The sequence below is a fragment of the Mustela nivalis genome, assembly GCF_964662115.1.
Source record: "Mustela nivalis genome assembly, chromosome: X".
NCBI classification, from domain to species: domain Eukaryota; kingdom Metazoa; phylum Chordata; class Mammalia; order Carnivora; family Mustelidae; genus Mustela; species Mustela nivalis.
In genome coordinates, this window is record NC_139040.1 from 110,910,426 (window position 1) to 110,917,076 (window position 6,651).

General features: G+C 42.5%; 1 pseudogene across 1 annotated transcript; it reads right to left on the reverse strand.

Moving 5' to 3' along the window:
• Positions 1-1,881: 1,881 nt before the first annotated feature.
• LOC309855937 (melanoma-associated antigen B10 pseudogene) lies at positions 1,882-2,931 on the reverse strand (annotated as a pseudogene). Its single transcript has one exon. The product of its transcript is annotated as a melanoma-associated antigen B10 pseudogene (transcript).
• Between the last annotated feature and the right edge of the window lie 3,720 nt (positions 2,932-6,651).

The window sequence follows — 6,651 nt, forward strand, 5'->3', positions numbered from 1 at the left end:
TGCTTTTAGTACTTCGGCCACAGGGTCCTTCTTTCATTGCTTCAAAGCCATCATGGAATAGTGAGAAGAGAAGGTAATTAAGAAACAAGAGTTTGAACTCATGCTGGGAGGAATGAAACAGTGTGGGCTCTACTGGAATCAGACCATACCTTCAGTCCCAATTCAATCGCTTATTGTGTGAACTCAACACATTACCAAGCCCTGTCTTCTAGAACTGTTGGAATGTGTACAATGTATGTGAAACATATGGCACAGTGAGTGGTATGCACTGAAACTTTAGAGAATGGCAATTACTGTTACGATTTTTTGACCCCAGATACCACCAAACTTCCTGCTGAAATTTTTGGGTTTTATTTTGTTTTGTTGTTTTAGCCTAGGAGATGTCTGAGACTATTCAGTGCTGTAAGATACTGTGCACCGAGTCAGCCAAAAATTGTGCTTAACAAGAAAAAATACCTTAGTAAATAATCCCACTTAGAGCATATATTATTTAATTTGGATGTTGGGGAATCTTCCCCATCTGCATGCAACTCAAAGCTCCTAAAATGTGTGTCAAGAACCAACTCTCTTACTAGCTTGATTGGTGCAAATAAAAAATCCAATTAACAACAACAAAAAAATCAACTTGCCTCTCCCTCCCAGTTACCCTTTGATCCAAATCACCCCTATTTTCATTCATTTAACCCCTACCAAAATCAAACCCTCCCTTATAGTTTGCTAAATTTTACTCAGGATAGCCTGGTTAAATGTCCTTTGAATGGAGCCGGCTCCGTTTCTCCCAGCACATGGCAAAGAGTGAGAGCACTGTGGTTTCCTGGCATCTAGCCTCAAGGAAGCATTACCCTTATTTATGAGGAACGCTCTGGCAATGATATGGATAAAATACCTAATTTCTGCCATCTGTTCATCTGCATTGGGACCAGAGCATGGGGCACCTGCAATCCCTCCCCAGGTAGAGATTTGCATCTGATTTATTCATGATCCTAAAGTGTCTGCTAAAAGCAGTTCTTCATCAAGACTTAGTTTCTCAACTCTGGGGTCTGGTCCTTGTTCACCACCCTCATACCCTCCCCTGACCCACCACCCATCTTAACTTAAACTTCCCTCCCACAGAAGGATTTGAAGTTTCCCAAGGCTCCAAATTGTCTTGCCTCAGGACATTTACACTTGACAGCCCTCTCCAGGACCAGCTCCTTCTTTCCAACCTAATCCTTCTTTGCACTTTTTTTGGGGGGGAGGTCTCACCATCTTCCTTTTTTGGGTGGTTGCTTGGTCTTCTTTTTCTTACCATCCCCTAGACTACTGTGGTGCACTCCAAAGAGAAGATGTTCAGTTAATGTTTGAGGAATAAAAAAATTTTTTTAGAGAGGCCGGTAAGCAATTTATTAGGTTCATTTTCTCTTACATTCTTCAATAAATGAAGCAATTTCAGGTATATAACTTTTATTTTACACAACAGCAGAAGACAAAGAATAAGGAAAAAACAAAAATTGGCTTTTACTTTTTTCTCTATTTTTTGATCCCAGCTATTTTGTTGCTAATTTCCTTCACATTTTAAGGAAATAGCTATTCCGATGCTATGTTCTCTTGTTCCAGGTCATTAAATAAGATGGAAGATTACCCAGTTTGTTTGATAAAATAGCACAACTCTTACTCTTGAACCTCATAAATAGCATTAAATATGTAACTAATATTATTCATACACTTATATTATGAAGCTAATTAAACTTTTTAAAAAGAAACATTGGAAAACTTTGAACAGCAAAAGACAAATTATAAATTATTCATGTAGAACAAATGATATGCACTATGTTCCCTCTAGCACTACCTAAGCCCTCAAACTACTTCAAACACAAAGTGAGGAAAGTGCTTCAGGTTTCACTACAGGTGGAAGAAGCTGCCAAAATTGACCCTGGGGCTCACGTTAGACAGGGCACCAGTACGAAGCAGAGCTGCAAATCTGGCTCGGGTTCGCTCTTCCTCATCTCGCAAAGCTTCTTCATACCAGGATGGGAAGGCACTGGGGACTGTATCGTGGATCTTGGCCAAAAACTCAAGGACTTTCATCTTGCTGGTCTCGGCGTGGGCTCTTGGGCCCCACAGGAACTCGAAGCGTGGAGGATCACTGTTGGCCACCTGCTGGTACTGCAGGTACATTTCCTGCACCAAATCTTGGGTGATGAGCTTCTTGGGATCCCCATAGATGAGGTGCTTCCTTTCAGCATATATCCCCATCACATTAAGTACTTCCCAGATATCCTCTTCAGTGGCGCAGTTGCCCTTCATGAAGATCACACAAAGAATAGTCATCAAAAGGCCTGTCTTGGGCATGATCTCTTCACCTCTCAGCCTGTCATCATAGGTGCTCTGAAATTTGCTGACAAGGGCATAGCAGTGCCTGGTAGGGTCGACTTCCTTCAGATCAATGCCAAAGGCCAGCACCATTAGCTCAGAGGCTTTCCTGAGGATCTCATGAAAGTGCTCCTTGTGCTTCCTGATGACATACTTCATCATGTCTTCCTTTGTTATGGGCTCCCTTATGTTGTACTTGCGCAACAGGAATTGCACCAAAAGAATTGCCTTGTCATCTAGCAGGGTTCTACGGTAATGATCCGTGCTGGGTTGTGCCTGAGAAGTACTTGGTCTTTCCTCGTCTTGGCTCTGAGCACCTTCATCAGATCTTGTGTGTGAAACACCTGCAGAAATAGTAGTGGATGGAGCTGTGTGGGGCCCCTGGGATTTTCTGCCTGACCCAGCAGCTAAAGAGCTCTGAGCATTACCACCAAAAGGAGGAAAGGGGAAAGTGAGGGGCTGTTCTTCAGCTGCTGTAGTGGCCTGAGCATCCTGGACACCCTGAGCTTCACTCTGGGCCTGACGGCGTTTCTCACGGGCACGAAGCTTACTCTTCTGCCCCCGAGGCATGGTGACACTGGTTAGAGGCAGTAGACAGTAGTGTGGGCAGGAGGGCAGCAAATGAGGGCACCTAGAGAAGGGAGAATGAGATAGTGTGTGCACCTTCACCAGGGACAGTCCACCTTGTCTTTAACCAAAGCCGCTTTTACGGGCTTCCATGAGAGCACTGCTCTAGGACCCCACAGGCGCCTTTTCTTTTCTAATCAGTCTGTCCCCTGGGAACCTTGCAGAAGTAGAGTGTGCCTTAGGCTGCAGCTTCCAGTCCTGTCTGGGCCAACCTGGGACTGAGAGCAAGGGCTGAGAAGTTACACGCTCTGTGTGGTTGCCTCTGTGTTGCAATGGAGAAGTCTCTCAGCTCACATTTAGGATCAGCCTGTCAGCAGCTGACAGCCCCTCTGATACCCCCCGCCCCGCGTCCCCGCCCTCCGCAGCTCTGAAGCTAAACTCCTTAGACCAATGGTCTTACCACCCTTAGATTCTTGCGGAGCAAGTGAGGAAAAGCTTTAGTCGGCCACTTCTGCTGCAACTTTCCAGAGCTGACAATAGGAGTAAGGTTTTATGGGATCCCCATGGTACTGGATGATTGAGGTTTTCAGTGCTCACTCATGTGCTCACTCCAGTTAGACCAAGACCCCCCACCTCCCAAAGTTTGACAGCCCTGCCCGGGGCCTCCCAGGGTAGAGTGCAGGGGTAGGGGTTGTGCGGGGTTGAGAATGCCCTCAGTCCTCACTCAGGGTCCTCTCCGTGACTCCGAATAAAGCCTGGGATGTTTCAGTCTGTTGATCAGGGTCCACCAGCCTCAGATCAAAGTCTTCATTCTCTGAGACCCTCAGACGGAATTCAGGGGGCGTTGGGCCTAACAGCCAAACCTCGGGCCTCTTAGCACGGGGACAGATCGGGGCAGAATTCTGTGAGGTTTTCTTTGTTCTGGGCGGGGCATGTTCCAGCAGTTCTAAGTAAGGTTCCTGACCTTGACTCTCAGCATTGCTTGTCTCTTCTGCAGACCTGAAGCTGCCCTTCTCAGACCTGAGACCCTGGAGGTGGAGGCGGGTCCGTACTTCACGCTGACAGCTCTGCCTCTGCTTCCTAGCGGTGGAAGTAGGGGTGGGACTATGTGAGGGCTTCTCTGTTCTGGGGTGTGTTGTCCTTTCTGCCCTGAGGGTGGAGGCAGGGAGTAAGGTGTCTTCCTCTTGGCGGATTCTTTAAAGGCTGCCTGGAAAATACAAAATCTCTGAAAGCTCTAAGCTGTTTCCCTAATGCAAACCTTGCAGAAAATTCATGAGTCCCAGGCTAGATAAGAGATGGGGAAGCTGCAGTGTAAGGCAGCGTCCTAGGACGCCTAGTAGGCTCTAAGAGAAAAACACAACGGCGCCTAGTGTTTGTTTGCAAGCCAAACTTAGACTTGGGAACCTTCTACTCTAAAAGATCTGTTTTCTAAGGAAGAGCTGCATGATTTTGTGAGATTCAGTTCTTTCCACGTTGTCTAAAATTGCTCAGTTCAGTGCTGTAACTTTTATTTTATTTTTGATCCTCATTCATAATAAATATACATCTTGAACAAGTGTATGTATGTAGGTATTTTTTCATGAAAGAATACCTACCCTTATTGTGATTCATTCTTATATTCCTTATATTTGATTATAATATTATTTTTTTAAAAGCCAGTCCTTACCCTTTAAAGAGGTTTCAGGTGGTTATTGTACAGCCTCTGGACTCATACTGTTTTAAACAATCCCAAACTTTGATGCTGTCCTAATATTAACCTCATGGTCGTAGCCATTCAGCCTCGGGAAAACAGCCTTAGCTCCCTTCACTAAAGCAGGAGAAATTCATTATATCGGGACACCCTGGAAGAATCAAAAACTCAACTTAAAATCTTTCCTCTGACCAATCCTATCTTGTGGTTACAGATCAGTTCCAACTTCAGGGCATGCCCCTACCTGCTGACATACAGATTCTAGTTCAACATGGATAGTCTCTTTCAGGAACTTCTCAGCTGTGTTGTTTTGCTGTTGTAAGACTTTTTTTTTTTTTTTTTCATTCTCTCTTTTATAGTTTCTCTAGGGTTGATTTTAGGAAACAGCAGCCTGAGTCTGGTATCATCTTCGAAGTTGTATGTGAGGCACTGTATTAGCATGCTCAGGCTGCCGTAATGAATTACCATAGACTGTGTGCTTTAACAACAAATTTAGTTTTCTTGGGTCACCTGAGTGGCTCAGTCAGTTAAGCATCTGCATTCAGCTCAGGTCATGATTCCAGGGTCCTGGGATTGAGCCCCACATCAGGCTCTCTGTTCAGCGGGGATTTTGTTTCTCCCTCTGCCACTTTTCCTGTTTGTACACTCCCTCTCACTCACTCTCTATGTCAAATAACTAAATAAAATCTTTTAAAAAATTATTTTCTCAAAGTTTTAAAGGTAAATAGTTCTAGATAGAGGTGTGAATAGATTCAGTTTCTAGTAAGAGCTCTCTTCCTGGTTTTGCAGTTGGGTACCTTCTTGCTATGTCCTCACATGGACTTTTTTCAAAATGCATGGAAAGAGAATGATCACTGGTGTGTTTTTCTCTTCTTATAAGAATATCAACTCTAGGGGCACCTGGGTGGCTCAGTGGGTTAAAGCTTCTGCCTTCGGCTCGGGTCATGATCCCAGGGTCCTGGGATTGAGCCCCACATCGGGCTCTCTGCTCGGCGGGGAGTCTGCTTCCTCCTCTCTCTCTGCCAACCTCTCTGTCTACTTGTGATCTCTGTCAAATAAATAAATAAAATCTTAAAATAAAAAAGAATATCAACTCTAAAAAAAATCATATCAAATCTATTAGACTAGGGCCTCACCTTTATTATTTAACCTTACTAACCTTCCTAAAGTATCTCCAAATACAGTCACATTGAGGATTAAGTCTTCAACATATGAATTGGAGTATCAGGAAAATTGCACAATTCAGTTCATAGCCGTTCATATTTAAGTCTGTAAATAATTTAAGGAGAATTAACATCTTTACCATTTTCTTTTTCTTGTGAATAAACATAATGTGCTCTACTATTTATTTGGGATTTTTTTTTCTCTAAGTGTATCAGTACATATTTATAGTTGCCTCCAAAAATATTGTGTACATTTTTGTTAGATTTCCTTTTAGGTAAATTTTGAATATTGCTATTGTTGGTTTTGGGATATTTTCTATTAATTATCTTAATTAGTTATTGATTTTGTGTGGCTAGGCACCCAGTTTTGGTAATCTGTTATACAAGGAGTATCTTATTCCTTTGAATATTTTGTGCACTGATTCCTTTGGATTTTCTAATTAAGGATCTATTGTCACCATTTATTATCTCAATCATTTCAATATTCCTTTTTCTTATTTATTTTGCCACTCTTATTCCTCTTGTTGTATATTTCAGTCCACCTTTACACAATAGATTCAGTACCATAACATCTACCTCTTTGTCCTGTCTTTGATGAGAATGCTTCTGACATTTCACATTTATGTGTAGTTTGCTGTAGATTTTAGGAAATAAAAATTCTCTTTGAATGTTATTTTGCTAAAACTTTTTCCTTATATTGGTGGTAAACATTTTTTTCAAAGGCCTTTTATCAACCCTTAGACATGATCAAAAGCATTTTTTACTCAATTAATGTAGAGAAATTCCAATTGGCAGGTTTTTTCTAATATTTTAATATCTTTGCATTTCTTGAACTCAGCCAGCTTATTCACTACTGTAATGGATGTGCTATAAATTTAT